This window comes from Schistocerca nitens, chromosome 1 (assembly GCF_023898315.1).
Source record: "Schistocerca nitens isolate TAMUIC-IGC-003100 chromosome 1, iqSchNite1.1, whole genome shotgun sequence".
NCBI lineage: Eukaryota > Metazoa > Arthropoda > Insecta > Orthoptera > Acrididae > Schistocerca > Schistocerca nitens.
The window spans coordinates 122,801,830-122,820,943 of NC_064614.1; positions in this window are offsets into that span (position 1 = coordinate 122,801,830).

A 19,114-nucleotide genomic window follows, 5' to 3' on the forward strand; every position below is an offset into this window, starting at 1 on the left:
ATCCAACTGTATTGTATTACCGTTGTTTTTGTTGATGTTCATCTTATAACCCCTTACCAAGACACTATATTCAACTGCTCTTCGAATCCTTTGCTGTCTCTGACGGCATTTCATCGGCAAACCTCAAAGTTTTTATTTTTTCTCCGTGAACTTTGATTCTATCATCAGATTTCTTTTTGGTTTCTTTTACTGCTTGCTCAGTGTACAAAATGAATAACATTGGGCTTCAAACTACAACCCTGTCTCACTCCCTTCTTAACCACTGCTCCTGTTTCATGTTCTTTGCCTCTTATAACTGCCGTCTGGTTTCTGTACAGTTCGTGAATAACCATTGGCGTCCTGTTTTGTTACCCTTGCTACCTTCAGAATTTCAAAGAGTGTAGTCCAGTTAATATTGACAAAAACTTTTTCTAAATCTACGAATGTTATAAACTTAGGTGTACCCTTCTTCAATTTCTAAGATAAGCCGTAGGGTCAGTATTATATCGCGTGTTCCTAGATTTCCCTCATTTCCAAACTGATATTCCGATCTTTCCCAAAGTCGGTCTCTACTAGGTTTTCCATTCTTCTGAAAATAATACGCGCCAGTATTTTACAGCAATGAGTTATTAAACTGGTAGCTCGGCAACATTCACACCCGTCTGCACCTGCCTTTTTTTTTTTTTTCAAGTACAGCGTTGCTACAAATGACTGAAGCCATTTCACATATTTGCTGGTACTCCACGACTTTTGTCACCTCAGTTACTAGAGGGCAGAAAAGGAAGAAACAAGTAAAGATATATCATTTGACATATTGTCACAGGGCTTTCCACAAGCATAGAATAACTCAAAAAGATTTTTCCATATTACAAGTGTTCGATGTGTGCCACCCACTAATTCTGCAGATATCATGTCGATAGTCAAGTTCCTTCCATGTTCGGCGCAGCATGTCCCTATCAGTCTTTCCAAAAGCACTGTTGCGAGCTCAGAGCTGTGGTAGGTTTGTTGGTAGAGGAGATGCAAACACTGAATCTTTCACATAACCCCAAACAAAAAATTCGCATGGGATTAGATCAAGAGAGCGTGGAGGCCATGACATGAATTGCTGGTCATCAACCCCACTATGACTGATCAATCGGTTTCTCAATTTCGTGTTTAAGAATTCAGGTATATCATGATGGAAGAGGGTTGGAGCATAATCCCATTGGCAGATGAAGTCCGCACTGTTGGTATCCATTTGTGGCACAAACCAATTTTCCAACGTGTCCAGATACACGGGTCCTGTAACAGTCGTTTTGCAGAAGAAATAGGGACCGACAACTTTAAACCGTGAGACTGCACACAACACATTAACTTTTGGTGCATCTCGAATGTCCTGCACGATAGTGTGGGTAATCTCTGACCCCCAAATTGGCACACTGTACCTGTTCACAGTGTCATTCACAAAAAGTGTTCCTTCATCACTGAAGCTGAGTTTCTCACAAAACCTGTCCTCTTCCACAAGACGTTGCAGCTCTGCTGAAAATTCAGAGTCTAACTTTGTCATCTGGAGTCAGGGCTTGTAGCAATTGCAAGCGGCAACGCTTTAGTTTCAGTAGTTTCCATAAGATCTTCCAGCTAGTCGGTTGTGGTACGTTCAGCTCTCTGCTTGCGCTGTTCGTTGACTTCTGTGTGCTACGTGCGAAACTCGCCCGCACGCGGTCTGCCGTTCCTTCACTCAACGAGTTTCTTTGCGTGGCCATCCTCCGCACCAAGCACAGAAATATTTCTTTTGTAAAATTGAAAACGATGTATTCCAACATACAAGTAGCAGAAACAATGAAATCACAGCTAAGAACCTAAAACCACCTAGCCAACTCCCCGATGAACAGATTAACGAAATACATTAATAAAGCTCATAACAGAATAAAATTATTTCCAATTCAATAACGAATTTTATTTACAAGAAGAAGGATTACCAATGGGGTCCCAGTGTCAGGAGCCTTTGCAGATATTTTTATAAACCACGTTGAACAGATCATTTTCACAAAAAAATTGCAAAAGAATAAAACATACTATACTAGTTCAGGTACATGGATGATGTCCTCTGCTCAATAGATGAATCACAAACAATAATTGAAAAATTACTTACTGGCTTCAGCAAAGTACGTAAAAATATAAAATTCACAATGGAAAGAGAACAGAATAACCAAATTAATTTTCGGGATATAACAATCAAAAAGCAAAACAATAAGCATACTTTGAAACTTACCGTAAACACACAGCAACTGACATTACATCTCCCAATCCTCAAACCACCCATATTCACAACAGCAAGCAGCACTTTGACACATGTTCCATAGATTCAACACAATCCCATTCGACAAAGAAAACTACCAAAAAGAACTGGACATAATAATGCCGATAGCAGAAACAAAGGGGACAGTAGTAACACGGTCACAAAGCTAAACAACAAATTTAAAAGTAAAATGAAAGCAGAAAGCACAAAACCATTGACAGCATCACAACAAAACCAAATAATACAATCATAATCACTCAGTACCAGAACAACTACACAAAATTATCAGGAAAACATAAGAGAAAACACAAGATATTACACAATGACATACAAACACAAACTCACACATAAAATTACCTGACAGGGAATGAACTTAGCGTACACAACAGACAATTATATCCAAAAATACTCTCCAAAATTGGCAAAAAAGGGAGATATACAGGGTGAGTCACTAACTGTTGCCACCAAGAATAACTCCGAAAGCATGAGAAGGAGCTGAAAAGTTTGTGGGACAAAAGTTGCAGGGGACAACGAGGGCCATAATATGACGTTGGTTTTTTTGTTGCTAGGTGGGGTCGCTTCAGAGATATGAAGGTCAACTTTGTTTCTTTAAATGGGATACTATAGTTTGTTACTTAGTATCTAATAGCGGCTGTCGAGACGAATCCAATGATGTGTAACAGTAAGGTCTTTGAAGGTCAATTAAGATCACAAAGGTGGCATGAAATTCCATTTACAGAAGGTGTTCGAAATGATGACTATTGGCATCAATGCAGTGTTGTCCGCGGCTCGTGGCCTTGCGGTAGCGTTCTCACTTCCCGCGCACGGGGTCCCGGGTTCGATCCCCGGCGGGGTCAGGGATTTTCTCTGCGTCGAGATGACAGACTGTTGTGTGTCTTTCATCATCATTTCATCCTCATTCACTCTCAAGTCGCCGTAGTGGCGTTAAGGAACTTGTGGAGCGGCGGCCGAACCGCCCCGCGAGAGGTCTCCCGGCCACCAATCCCATACGCTCATTATTATTATTATTATTAATCCAGTGATGCAACCTTCTTATCGTGGATTCAGTTGTATTCCTTATTACATCGGCACTTATCGAAGCACATGCTCTGGCAATTCTCTCTCACGTATCTTCAGGTGCAGTTGGAACGTCTTTATAAACAATGTCTTTTACGAATCCCCACAAGAAAAAATGCAGAGGCATCAAGTGTGGCGAACGAGTCAGCCACGACACATCTCCTCAGCGTCCAATACAACGATTTGGGACCTGTCTCTGCAACTCATTTCTGGCCATCATTGAAAAATGTGCCGGACACCGATCGTGTTGATACCGCATTCTGTTCCTTGTTCCTAAAGGTTTTTTATTCCAATAACAGGCCTAATGTTTCTCGCAGGAATGTCGTGTACTTCCTACCATTAATATTTCCTTCGATGAATTAGGGGCCTATGATTCTGTCCTCCAGAATCCCCACAATACATTCACCGACCACGGTTTATGGTGTGCAACTTGCCGCAGCCAACATGGATCTTCAGTTGCCCGATAATGCTTGTTATGAAAATTAAAATTTCCATGGTTCGTGAATGTAACCTCGTCAGCAAATAAAATCAAATTAATAAATGTGTCATCCCTCTGAATCTGAAGTTGAGCCCATCGGTAGAATTCTAAGCGACGCATACCAATTAATTCTTGGTGGAGAGTGATATGGTAAGGATGAATTTATGGCGATGCAGATCACGAACAACACTACTCTGGCTCATGCCAGGTTCCCTTTCGATTTGACGTGAACTAACACAAGGATCTCGAACCACAGTGGCAAGAGTACCAATTTCCGTTCCCTCGTTAGTAACTTTCCTTTACCGGATATGTTTCTGATGCGTTAAAGATCCAGTTGTTCTCATATTTATCGTACACGTATTTAAATGTAAGACGTGTAGGATGAGTACGTTGAGGATATCTTTCAGCGTATAAGTGTCTTGCTCTCACTGGATTTCGTTGGTATTCTCCACAAATGAGAAGCATATCGACTTGTTCTTCGAAGGAATGCATCATTGACATTCGCTTGATTCGACGATACAAGTCTTACCGTTCCTGTTAGTGTTGTATTGTGAAACCTTCGAATGGTGTTTACATATCAATGGCACGTTAGATGGATACGCCGTATTCGGTGAATGTTTACTATTTGCGCGGTACACGAGAGAGAATTGTCAGAGCATGTGCTTCGATAAGTGCAGAAGTGATAAGGAATACCACTCATTCCATGATAAGAAGATTGCAGCTCTCTATTGGTGGGGCGGAGAGGGAGATAAGAGGGAGGAGGAAGGTACCTAATTACAGTATATCGTTACAAAATCTTCATAGAAATATTTTAATATCTGATGGACTTCAGTTTAAATAGGGAGTAAGAATGATGCTTTCGGCAATTAAAAATAAAATCCAGACGACTGGTTTTCATTTAGTGGCAAGTTATCTACCAAACATTGTACAGAATATTTACGTTGTGTTAATTGTAAGTTGATGGATTGCCGGTTGGGGTTGCTTGGAGCGTATAACGCCCGTTATACGTCACTCTTCCCTAACAACCTAACCTCAAGTCCTTTCAAGGGAAAAACCACGTGACATAAGCTAATGTTACCCTCTGAAAGGATTTTTCGAATTTTGAACGCGTGTTTGTCTAACGAATAAGGGTATCGGACTGTAATTTTGATTATATTGCAATTAATAGAAAAAAACTAAACAGGCTTTAACTTTGGGGGATTTCTGAAAGTAGTAAAATTCATATACGAATGAAAAAATGAACGGTCGCCAGCCCAGTTGGGCACATTGATGTGGAAACATAAGTTTAAGAAAACTGAATATTAGTTGTTGAAGTGACTTTCATTAAGATTTCCCCTTGAATAGCACATAGGATACAAACTGACACAGGGCACTCTGAGCTGTATGTAGCAGCAGTCACCAGTAATGCACACACTAGAAGTCATAGAGAGCAAAATTGTACGAAACACTAATAAGATCTACACTGGAGATTGTTGCTTGGATCACCACTGAAATGTTCCTGCAAGAAGTGCGGAACTAAAATTGGCCAGGAGGGGCTTCTGAGTTAACTGACATAAATACCACAAATAAAGATAATTCATATTATAAATACACTCTTTATATCCCTCTGCTTGTATTTGTTTCCCTTAGTAGCAATTATATTCCAATTATCTTTCTGATATGAGAAGAATATGGTGGGGACCCGTAAACTGATATTGTATCACTAGTCATGATTATTTCAGTAGCAAAAATTAACTCAACTAAAGTTAATTCCTAGCTTCACTTGGAATAGCTTATGTTTTTACTTTTCAAGGCAAATTGTTCAACACTGAGCTCAATTAACTTAAAAAAAATCTTTCATGATAGTAATCAAGGCTTAATTATGCTCCAAATAAGTTTAACTTACATGCCTTTTTCCATCACCTGTGAAACAGTTATTTTGGACAGTGACATTTAAACAGTCTGCCACTAATTTTTTTGCAAAACGATACTTGGCAATAAACTGAGAGTACTTTAGCAACATTCTAACTAACTTCAACTTTTGCTAAGCCTTGCACATTTGACAAATATAAATAAACCACTAGTTCATTTGAAACAGGATACTCGGTTTTATAAACACTTAGGAGAGGACTCTGAATAGGTTCATTATCAGGATAGGAGATATGGTTCCAAACACAGATTTATAGCATTTGGATTATTATTAAAATCACTCACATAATTAACTGGTCCATGCTATATATATATATATATATATATATATATATATATATATATATATATATATATATATATATATATATATATATATATATATATATTAGTATGGAGCAGTGGCGAAGTTGTGGTGGCAAGCGACGTGGCGGCTAACTGTACTCACGGCTCTTGATGTTTGAATGCTCCATAAAATTTCTTCTTGGCGACGGATTTTTAACGTGTTAGAGGCATACCTTATTGCTAAGAGTACCAAGCAACAGCCAAATCCACATCCGAGGCAAAATTCCTTGCAAAGCGGCTTCCAATTGCCTCCTTTGGCACCGTCGACGTGTACCGTGCAACGGCTAGCCACTGACTGCCTACCATTCACACCAAGGAGCCGCCCAGTTCGACCGCCAAAACAACCTTTTACATCGCGCCGTCTTTTACATTTTACAATACAAGTGCCTTAAGCATGAACCCGCTTACAATACACACCGTTTATCTTATAAACTCACAAGTATTATAAAATTTCATTATTTTAAACCATCATTTATCTTTTTCCATATATATATATATATATATATATATATATATATATATATATATAAATTTAAAGTTTCCAAGTTTCCTGTCAGAAATCAATGACCTTAACAAACAAAGAATAAACACTTCATAATTACAGACACAAAGTTACATAACATAAACCGACTTCTAATTGATATAAGTGTTACAAGCGGACAAAGCAAACCAGTCATCCACATCGCCGGCCGCGGGGTGAGGGGTCGTGTGGGGAGACCTCCCATAGTGCAGACTTCAAACGTCTTTGGTAAATTCCCTTTTTGCTGCCCACTGGAATGTCAAACAAGCGCGCAGACGTACCAGCCTCTTCAAATTTATCCACACTCGTGAAGCAGCTATCACGATATGCATATCGTGTCGCGAAGTATTTTGACAGTAGTAACTTTAAATCCGCTTAATCTGCTCCAGTGAAATGAAATGATGGTGTAGTATTGATGGCCGGGAGTGCCCACCTGGGAAAGTTAGGCCTCCGAACTGCAAGTATTTTCAGTTGACGCCACATTCGGCGGTTTGCGTGTCGATGATGATGATGAAATGATGACGAAAACACAGTATCCAGGCTCGGAGCGAAGAAAATCTCCGACCCGGCAAGGCATCGAACTCGGGCCCACTACATGGAATCTGGCGCACTGGGCACTCAGCCAAGGGGGCGGACATCCGCTCCAGTTACAGTTACAGATAGTAGTCCGGCAAGCAATTGGCTATTGTTTGACAAACACAGGCGTAAACGGTCAAACCTTTTGTCTAATCGGCCGTCAATCAAAATTTCTCTCAGGGACTTCAAACGCTGTCTGTGATTGACAATCGTGTCAGGTGTAGCCTGTGTTTGACAAAGAAGTCAAGCAAGCGGCGCACTGCCACAAAGTTTGACAAACTATGATGGGAAAAGTGGCAGTTGACCCTAAATAACGAAAAGTGTGAGGTCATCCACACGAGTGCTAAAAGGAACTCGTTAAACTTCAGTTACACGATAAATCAGTCTAATCTAAAAGCCGTAAATTCAGCTAAATACCTAGGTTTTACAATTACGAACAACTTAAATTGGAAGGAACGCACAGAAAATGTTGTGGGGAAGGCTAACCAAAGACTGCGTTTTATTGGCTTAACACTTAGAAAATGTAACAGATCTACTAAGGAGACTGTCGGCCGCGGTGGCCGAGCGGTTCTAAGCACTTCAGTTCGGAAACGCGCGACTGCTACGGTCGGAGGTTCGAATCCTGCCTCGGGCATGGATGTGTGTGATGTCGTTAGGTTTAAGTAGTTCTAAGTCTAGGGGACTGATGACCTCAGATGTTAAGTCTCATAGTGCTCAGAGCCATTTGAACCATTTTTGAACTAAGGAGACTGCCTTCACTACGCTTGTCCGTCCTCTTTTAGAATACTGTTGCGCGGTGTGGGATCCTTAGCGGAGAGGACTGACGGAGTACATCGAAAAAGTTCAAAGAAAGGCAGCACGTTTTGTATTATCGCGAAATATGGGAGAGAGTGTCACAGAAATGATACAGGATTTGGGCTCGACATCATTAAAAGAAAGGCGTTTTTCGTTGCGACGGAATCTTCTCACGAAATTCCAATCACCAACTTTCTCCTCTGAATGCTAAAATATTTTGTTGCCACCGACCTACATAGGGTGGAACGATCACCAAGATAAAATACGGGAATTCAGAGCTCGTTCTTTCCGCGCGCTATACGAGATTGGAATAATAGAGAATTGTGAAAGTGGTTCGATGAACCCTCTGCCAGGCACTTAAACGTGATTTGCAGAGTATGCATGTAGATGTAGAAACACGCGAAATTTTATAGAAATTGTTTGATCGTCTACCGAGATATTAACACTCAGCAAAGAATAATGCAGTGCCTCAGGAGGCAACAATAGCTGCCTTACACAGCACCGTCAGCTCGTATACGTTGGCTGCGCCAGAAAACGAATGCACAGCGGCAGAAACCTCTGGACTTATACCGATTCATATCCGAGTAGCCGAAGAGCCAACTTACAGTTTAACAATACTGTAACGCCTAGTTGATTCTCATCATGCTTCAAATGGCGTAGAAGTGGAACGCGTTGATCGACATATTCGTGAACGAAGTAAGCATTAAGAATGAGTCATTTCATTGTCAGAATACCTGGTCAACAACGAAGTGTGCGCCGATACGTTTTACGAGATACAGCCGCCCAGGGTGGGCGAGCGGTTCCAGGCGCTTCAGTCTGGAACCGCGCGACCGCTACGGTTGCACGTTCGAATTCTGCCTCCTTAGGTTAGTTAGGTTTAAATAGTTCTAAGTTCTAGGGGACTGATGACCTCAGTCCTATAGTGCTCAGAGCCATTTTGTGCGATACAAACAGCAAACACCCGCACCTCGTGTACGCGAGGAATTACGAGCAGCTCGTGAGACCTTCGAGGCGGTGGAGTCGTTCCGCAGACATTACGCTCGCTTCAGTGGTATGACAGGATAACGACTCTGTTCGCGGAAAACGACAATTCCACGGCAGTTACGAGATTGCAGGGGGTATCGTGGGAGAAGGAGGAAACGCTTAGAAGCGCAGCCAGCAAGGTTCCAGCGCCGGTGGCCGACAGGACAATGCAGAGACTGCGTGGCAGCCACAACAAAGGGACACTCGACTAACTGCTTCTGATAGCCCTCTAACGTCCCGCCGACAGCTGGGCCACTGGAGGGAGACCACCGCTGTGGTTTTGGCAATGTTTAAAGACTTGTATCTCTCGTATAGTGTCTCACAGCCTACAAAAGATTACCCCCTTGCCTGGGACGGTATGTATACACACGACTCTAAATTGTTTGCGCAAAGTAATACCTCAGGTGACTATCTCCATACACTGTAATACATATATAAGAGAAGAAAGAAACGAAATAAAGCTTCATAGGTTCAGATGGCTCTAAGCACTATGGGACTTAACATCTGAGGTCATCAGTCCCCTAGACTTAGAACTACTGGCCATTAAAATTGCTACACCAAGAAGAAATGCAGACGATAAAAGGGTATTAATTGGACAAATATATTATACTGGAACTGACATGTGATTATATTTTCACGCAATTTGGGTGCATAGATCCTGAGAAATCAGTACCCAGAACAACCACCTCTGGCCGTAATAACGGCCTTGATACGCCTGGGCATTGAGTCAAACAGAGCTCGGATGGCGTGTACAGGTACAGCTGCCCATGCAGCTTCAACACGATACCACAGTTCATCAAGAGTAATGACTGGCGTATTGTGACGAGCCAGTTGTTCGGCCACTATTGACCAGACGTATTCTATTGGTGAGAGTTCTGGAGAATGTGCTCGCCAGGGCAGCAGTCGAACATTTTCTGTATCCAGAAAGGCCCGTACAGGACCTGCAACATGCGGTCGCGTATTATGCTGCTGAAATGTAGGGTTTCGCAGGGACTGAATGAAAGGTAGAGCCACGGGTCGTAACACATCTGAAATGTAACGTCCACTGTTCAAAGTGCCGTCAATGAGAGCAAGAGGTGACAGAGACGTGTAACCAATGGCACCCCATACCATCACGCCGGGTGATACGCCAGTATGCCGATGACGAATACACGCTTCCAATGTGCGTTCACCGCGATGTCGCCAAACACGGATGCGACCATCATGATGCTGTAAACAGATCCTGGATTCATCCGAAAAAATGACATTGTGCCATTCGTGCACCCAGGTTCGTCGTTGAGTACACCATAGCAGGCGCTCCTGTCTGTGATGCAGCGTCAAGCGTAACCGCAGCCATGGTCCCCGAGCTGATAGTCCATGCTGCTGCAGACGTCCTCGAACTGTTCGTGCAGATGTTTGCCTTGCAAAAGTCCCCATCTGTTGACTCAGGGATGGAGACGTGGCTGCACGATCCGTTACAGCCATGCGGATAAGATGCCTGTCATCTCGACTGCTAGTGATACGAGGCCGTTGGGATCCAGCACGGCGTTCCGTATTACCCTCCTGAACCCACCGATTCCATATTCTGCTAAGTCATTGTATGTCGACCAACGCGAGCAGCAATGTCGCGATACGATAAACCGCAATCGCGATAGGCTACAATTCGACTTTTATCAAAGCCGGAAACGTGATGGTACGCATTTCTCCTCCTTACACGGGGCATCACAACAACGTTTCACCAGGCAACGCCGGTCAACTGCTGTTTGTGTATGAGAAATCGGTTGGAAACTTTCCTTATGTCAGCACGTTGTAGGTGTCGCCACCGGTGCCAACCTTGTGTGAATTCTCTGAAAAGCTAATCATTTGCATATCACTGCATCTTCTTCCTCTCGTTTAAATTTCGCGTCTGTAGCACGTCATCTTCGTGGTGTAGCAATTTTAATGGCCAGTAGTGTATCTCCGGTGTAGTATCTCACAGCCTACAGAAGATAACTCCCTTGCCAGGAGTGGTATGTACGCAAATAATTGTTGATCAGTCATGACTATAAATTGTTTGCACAAAGTAATACCTCCATACACTGTAATACATTGCCCCACCAAAAAAGTGAAGCATACGAGGTGCGACAATAAAGTAATGAGACTGATGTCAAAAAATATGTTGTTTACCGTTTTAGTCAAGTTTAGTGTTGTCTCGTTCAAAGTAGTTCCTTTCTGATTGCACACACGTTTTCCAGCGCTTCTGCCATTGATGGTAACATTTCTGGAACTCATCTTCTGTAATATCCTCCAAGACCCTCGTCACAGCTTTTTGGACCTCTTGTGTTGTTTGAAAATGGTGTCCCTTGACCGCCGTTTTGACTCTTGGAAATAGAAAAAAGTCGCACGGAGTGACATCTGGTGAATAAGGTGGCTGTGGTAGTACTGAAATTTGTTTTGAGGTTAAAAATTGCTGTACTGACAGACCAGTATGGGATGGCGCATTATCGTGATGCAGAATCCAATTATCAGCAATGGTGGCACAGACACGAAGAACTCTTTTACGAAGTCTTTCTAAAATTTCTTTGTAGTAATACTGGTTAACTGTTTGTCCAGGAGGCACCCACTTCTTATGAACAATTCCCTTGGAATCAAAGGAGCACACAAGCATGCATTTCACTTTTGACTTTGACATGCGAGCTTTTTTTGGTCTGGGCGAAGTTTGGCGTTTTGTCTCTGCATCGTACTGAAAAAACCTACTTTCATCACCAGTGATAACACGGTTCAACAATTCTGCATTGATTTCCGTTTGCCCTAACAGATCGGCTGCCACATTTTTCCGTGTTTCTCGGTGTTGTAGTGTGAGACGTTTGGGGACCATTTTTGCACAAATCTTTCTCATACCAAGATCTTCAGTTATTATTAGACGAACGGTTTCTTGATTGATGTTCAGATCTTCTGCAATCATTTTCACGGATAATCTTCGATCAGATCGTACGAGTTCACGCACCCTGGCCAAGTTGACATCCGTCCGTGAGGTTGATGGTCGTCCACTGCGGTCTTCATCTTCAACACCCGTTCTGCCTTCACCAAACATTTTATGCCAACGAAAAACTTTAGCTCTTGACATAACCTCCTCTCCAAAGTCCTTCTGAAGCTTACCGTAAGTTGTCGTCGCGTTTTCACCCAATTTAATACAAAAAGAAATGGCATTCCTTTGCGCAATATTATGCGGTTCCATTTCTGCGACGAGAGACACAAACACAGCACAACTCACGTCTGAGCAGTTGTATCGATGTGCCGCTTGGACTAGAAGCAGCTTATAGACCAAGGTCAAAGATTTGTGCCTACGCAAGCCTGCAGGGTTGCAACATCTTGCGAAGAAAATCAGTCTCAGTACTTTATTGTTGTACCTCGTATATAAGAGAAGAAAGAGACGAAATAAAGCTTCATCGGCTGAGAGGATATGTGATGATGTTCTGTGATTGCAAAATCGTTCAAATTTACAAAGAACTTGATGGTGAAACCTTCCCTACTCCTCTATATCTCCTTTGTTCCCTTCTACAATAAGCTATGAAACCTTTCCTTAGGATTTCTATCTCCTTCTTAATAATAACAAATGAAATCTTCCCTTTGAAATTTATTCTCTTTCTCAATCTTCGCATACAAATTTAATTTCTGCTTATTAAAAGTGATTTTCTGATTATTTCGACGAAACATAGAATGTGTCGTCGTCGTGGCTCTCAATCGTTATCTGCAATAACCCAAAACTGTCCCTTACCTTTTTTACTGTTACTGGATCGCCATCTGACTGCTACATCGAACTGCGACATGAATATACTTACTCTGGTTTACTATACTCTATTAACTGCTGGTGGGCTGTCAAAATAAGTGGCTGTATTTATTACCCAAGCTGACGTTATTCTTTAATAGCAAAGCTGACGTTATTCTTTAATTAATTAGACTGAAGTTACTTAATTCATAGTTACACTTTTTCTTGACAACAATAAAATTTTTGCAAAGTTTTACGTTGATGGTTTTTGGGATGGATTATAATCACTAATGCAACATTGCTGGCAAAAGTTAATTATATTCTGAAAACGTTTCTTCAAATATTTACTGCTGGTAATGAAATGATTTTACAAACGTTGAAATGGGACTTACTTTTTACAATAATCTTAAAACTAGCATTGCGCAAACACACCTTCAGTAGTCTTGAGTTTCTCAAAGAAAATAATTCAATAATATTAGTTCCTCTTATGATAATAGTTAGCTGATGTCTCTGTACATCCGTTTATAATCTCTTGTAAATCATAGCTGGTGGCTGGCAGACACATCGCTCCTATCAACCTCTCGTTTCAGACCTGCTACCAACTCTCTTCACATCTCGCTTACTTCTGACTTCCTACGAACGCAAAAGTGCACTCTCCTGCCAACAACGCTTTCTGGTGAAGCCAATCCCTGCTTCCATTACAAAATGTATCCATACGCTGTCTCTCCCGCCCTTATTAAAATTATATCAATTTGCGGTCTCTCTTGCCAACAATACTTTGGTGCAGACATTCCCTGCTACCACAATTATTTCCAGCATGACAAATATTAATTATTCCTACTTAATCCTATTAATAAAATATAAACATCTTTCAAAAATGGCTCTGAGCACTATGCGACTTAACTTCTGTGGTCATCAGTCGCCTAGAACGTAGAACTAGTTAAACCTAACTAACGTAAGGACATCACACACATCCATGCCCGAGGCAGGATTCTAACCTGCGACCGTAGCGGTCGCTCGGCTCCAGCCTGTAGCGCCTAGAACCGCACGGCCACACCGGACGGCAAATATCTTTCATAAATTGTGGTTTGACAATAGACAATAGAAATATACACGTCTTACAACGGTATGATCCCACATCAATATGCACCCCCAAATGGCCTGGATACATGCCCTGTTTCAGATGAGTAGGGTATCATACAGCAGTCGTATCCTCCCCTGAGGCAAACTGGCCCACAAGTGTTGTAACTGCTGACATCCTGGATACTAGCACTGCGACAGCATTGATGTCTGAGTTGGTTCTATTGGGGCCAGATGTACGGATCTGGCTGCCTACGGGAGTACCTTAGTACTACACAGTCACTTCATAGAGACACGTGCCGTCTGTGGACGACTATTGTCATGCTGAAAAATGGCTACGCTACTGTCGAAGGAGAAGTAACACATGAGGTCGCAGGATGTCCTTGATGTGCCCCTGTGATGTCAGAGCTCCCTCAGTCACTACCAGAGATGCGTCAGCTCGGAGTACCAAACAGGTTAACTCGGGTTGAGGAGATTTCAAGTCAACCCGAGTTAAGCGCTAACTCGAGTTGCGTTCACGCGGGGCGCGGCGCCCGCCTCTACCGATGACGGTTTCGCATGAGGTTGGAGTTAACCGCCGTCGCGCCGTCCGAACCCGAGTTGAACTGAGCTGGGTCAGTGCCTACAGAACGGAACGTCAGTCACTGTGGCCTTTAAAAGGGCACCAGTTAGATGTGATTCACTTTGTTTGATCGAAATTCTTCAAGGTTTTGTAAGTGCTTTTTATGAGTGAGCCTATGCAGAACATTAGCGTCGTGACAACTCCAATGTATATACACTCCTGGAAATTGAAATAAGAACACCGTGAATTCATTGTCCCAGGAAGGGGAAACTTTATTGACACATTCCTGGGGTCAGATACATCACATGATCACACTGACAGAACCACAGGCACATAGACACAGGCAACAGAGCATGCACAATGTCGGCACTAGTACAGTGTATATCCACCTTTCACAGCAATGCAGGCTGCTATTCTCCCATGGAGACGATCGTAGAGATGCTGGATGTAGTCCTGTGGAACGGCTTGCCATGCCATTTCCACCTGGCGCCTCAGTTGGACCAGCGTTCGTGCTGGACGTGCAGACCGCGTGAGACGACGCTTCATCCAGTCCCAAACATGCTCAATGGGGGACAGATCCGGAGATCTTGCTGGCCAGGGTAGTTGACTTACACCTTCTAGAGCACGTTGGGTGGCACGGGATACATGCGGACGTGCATTGTCCTGTTGGAACAGCAAGTTCCCTTGCCGGTCTAGGAATGGTAGAACGATGGGTTCGATAACGGTTTCGATGTACCGTGCACTATTCAGTGTCCCCTCGACGATCACCAGTGGTGTACGGCCAGTGTAGGAGATCGCTCCCCACATCATGATGCCGGGTGTAGGCCCTGTGTGCCTCGGTCGTATGCAGTCCTGATTGTGGCGCTCACCTGCACGGCGCCAAACACGCATACGACCATCATTGGCACCAAGGCAGAAGCGACTCTCATCGCTGAAGACGACACGTCTCCATTCGTCCCTCCATTCACGCCTGTCGCGACACCACTGGAGGCGGGCTGCACGATGTTGGGGCGTGAGCGGAAGACGGCCTGACGGTGTGCGGGACCGTAGCCCAGCTTCTTGGAGACGGTTGCGAATGGTCCTCGCCGATACCCCAGGAGCAACAGTGTCCCTAATTTGCTGGGAAGTGGCGGTGCGGTCCCCTACGGCACTGCGTAGGATCCTACGGTCTTGGCGTGCATCCGTGCGTCGCTGCGGTCCGGTCCCAGGTCGACGGGCACGTGCACCTTCCGCCGACCACTGGCGACAACATCGATGTACTGTGGAGACCTCACGCCCCACGTGTTGAGCAATTCGGCGGTACGTCCACCCGGCCTCCCGCATGCCCACTATACGCCCTCGCTCAAAGTCCGTCAACTGCACATACGGTTCACGTCCACGCTGTCGCGGCATGCTACCAGTGTTAAAGACTGCGATGGAGCTCCGTATGCCACGGCAAACTGGCAGACACTGACGGCGGCGGTGCACAAATGCTGCGCAGCTAGCGCCATTCGACGGCCAACACCGCGGTTCCTGGTGTGTCCGCTGTGCCGTGCGTGTGATCATTGCTTGTACAGCCCTCTCGCAGTGTCCGGAGCAAGTATGGTGGGTCTGACACACCGGTGTCAATGTGTTCTTTTTTCCATTTCCAGGAGTGTATTTGAAAATTTTGCTACCTTAAGATCGTCCGATCGTCGTCGAAATCCTTACAGCAATTCCGGAATTCCAGGTGTCTCAAGAGTGTATTTTAGAATAGCGGCCTATAGCATGGCAACCATTCACGCGCTCACGAGGCATCTGGTTCAAATGGCTCTAAGCACTATGGGACTTAACATTTGAAGTCATCAGTCCCCTAGACTTAGAACTACGTGAACCTAACTAACCTAAGGACATCACACACATCCATGCCCGAGGCAGGATTCGAACCTGCGACCATAGCAGCAGCGCGGTTCCGGACTGATGCGCCTAGAACCGCTCGGCCACCGCGGCCGACAAGAAAGGTGTAAGGCTTGCCGATTACATTGTAATTCTTCCCAAGACGTCAAAGGACTTCAAAGATCAGTCCACTGAAATGGAGAGAGTCATGCACAGATTTTACAAGATCAACATCAACTATAGTAAAACAAGGGGAAAGACGGGCAGTCGAATGAAAACAGGCGATGTGAAGAAAAATGGATCAGGAAATAAGACGTAGAAGGCAGTACAGTAATTTTGTTGTATGGCCATCAAAATAAGCGAGAACGACAAAATTAAAGAAGGTGTAAAATGTGGCAGTAGCAACAAAAGATTTTCTGAAAAAGAGATATATATTAATAATGAATATACATTGAGGTAACGGAAGATGTGGAACACCTCCTAATATAATGTCGCACCTCCTTTTGCCCGGTGTAGTGCTGCAACTCGACGTCTGTGGAAGTCCCCCTGCACAAATACTGATCCATGCTGCTTCTGTAGCCGTCCGTAATTGTGAAAGTATTGCCGTTGCATAATTTTGTTCTCGAACTGATATCTCAATTGTGTTCCATAAATGTTTGATGGGGTTCATATCAGGCGAACTGGGTGGCCAAACAATTCGCTCGAATTTCCTAGAGTGTTCATCAAACCAGCCGCGAGCAACTGTGTCCCGGTGTCATGTGTGGGAACATGAGGTCTATGAACGGCTGAAAACGGTCTCCAAGTAGCCTAACATAACCATTTCCAATCAATGATCGGTTTAGTCGGACGACAAGATTAAGTCCACTCCATGTAAATACAGTCTGCGCCATAATGGGGCTATTACCAGCTTGCACAATGCCTCGTTGACAATCCTGGGTCCAGGACATCGTGCGGTCTGAGCCACACTCGAATCTTACCACCTCCTGTTTTTTTCATTAATCAGTGTTAGACAATGTCGGTTTAACACGCCTGTACACTAACTTATTATTTAAGTACAAAATATTTAGGCAATGCTGCCTGTCTTTCTTTTTCTCAACCATTATATTTTAGTAAGAATATGTAATTTGACACAATATACGTGCGTGTACATTGTTCCATTGTATTCATGGCGTTATACGCCAAATTTATAAAAAGGTCCTCGGAAACTTAACACTTAGCTTTGTACGCCTATTTCTAAAAAATGTCTTAGTCCTATATGTACGTCTGTAAGTCTTTTACTACCACAATATACGTGGCCTTTGTATGTTACTTTAGGATCTAGATCACTTCAGGGTGTGCTGAACATGGACTACATGTACCCCACATATGATTAAGCTAAACCAGATTAGCGACACGCTAAAATTTACTCATTTTAAGAGCGGCTTACAGCCTGCATTTAACGCTTGACCAGAAGCAGTCTGTATGTTATTAGTACCTTGGGATTGTACACCCACTCATGTTACCATCAGTTGTTAAGTTTTGCTAACACTTACCATGTGAAACGATCTCTTTCATCCCAGTTGATAGATATTAATTATGTCGCTTGTAGCCAGTGTGGATACTTATATCCAACCTGGAATATGACTGTGGGATGCATAGACATTAATCGTGCAATTAGCCGTTAAATAATCGTAATGAGACAATATTCTTCGTCTCGTTCATAGGCAGTAATGTATATTTAGGTGTACAAATGTAACCTTGACTTTTAGTTATGATTGTGGCGTTACGCGCCCAATCACACTGATATTAAATGTTATTCGTATGCAGAAACGTATATTTAAATGCCTAAATGCCAATTTTATATATATATATATATATATATATATATATATATATATATATATATATATTACATTAGGAATTAGTCTTACTGATACTGATGGTTAACTTTTATTCTTTCATTAATCAGTGTTAGACAGTGTCGGTTTAACCCACCTGTACACTAACTTAGTGTGGCCGAGCGGTTCTAGGCGCTTCAGTCTGGAACCGCGGGACCGCTACGGTCGCAGGTTCGAATCCTGCCTCGGACATGGATGTGTGTGACGTCCTTAGGTTAGTTAGGTTTAAGTAGTTCTAAGTTCTAGAGGACTGATGACCTCAGATGTTAAGTCCCATAGTGCTCAGAGCCATTTGAACCATTTGAGCCACTAACTTAATTTTAAGTACAAAATATTTAGGCACTGCTGCCTTTCCTTCTCTCAACCATTATGTTTTGCTAAGAATATGTAATTTGACACAATATACGTGCATGTACATTGTTCCATTGTATTTATGGCGTTATACGCCAAATTTATAAAGAGGTCCTCGGAAACCTAACACTTAGCCTCATACTTTTGTAGTACCACGATTAACTCATGCTATGTTACTACCTGATGTTCTACCAGGTCTACCCAGTTTCTACGAACCCTATGCAATTTTTGTTAATGCTATCTACATTGCTGCCACTAATGCTATGATAATTCAAATTGAACTGCTTGTAAGTTTTTAGCCGCTGTTGCCTTTACTGATGCTTAGTCATACGGATGTACTCTCCACGGTATTACAGATCATTCCTGTAAAAAGCCACACATACGTTTATTAATTAACCATATAAAGTTTAAGCAATGTATTCAAAACTGAGAAGTAATTTTGCCGAGTAATAGTTATTCTTTACCACGGGCTCCGAATCTATTATAGGGGTATCGGTCTCCTCAGAAGTAAGTTCTTTTACATATTACGCAACTAAAGGTTTTAACGGTTATATTAATTCAATTCCTAATGTAAAGTTAGCTACTGTTATGTATCTATATTTCTTCGCGCGCATGCGCATGTCTATTAGCGATGCTCGGTACACAGCTGCTCGCCGCGTTTAGTTCCGGTGCAGTTCTCGCGGC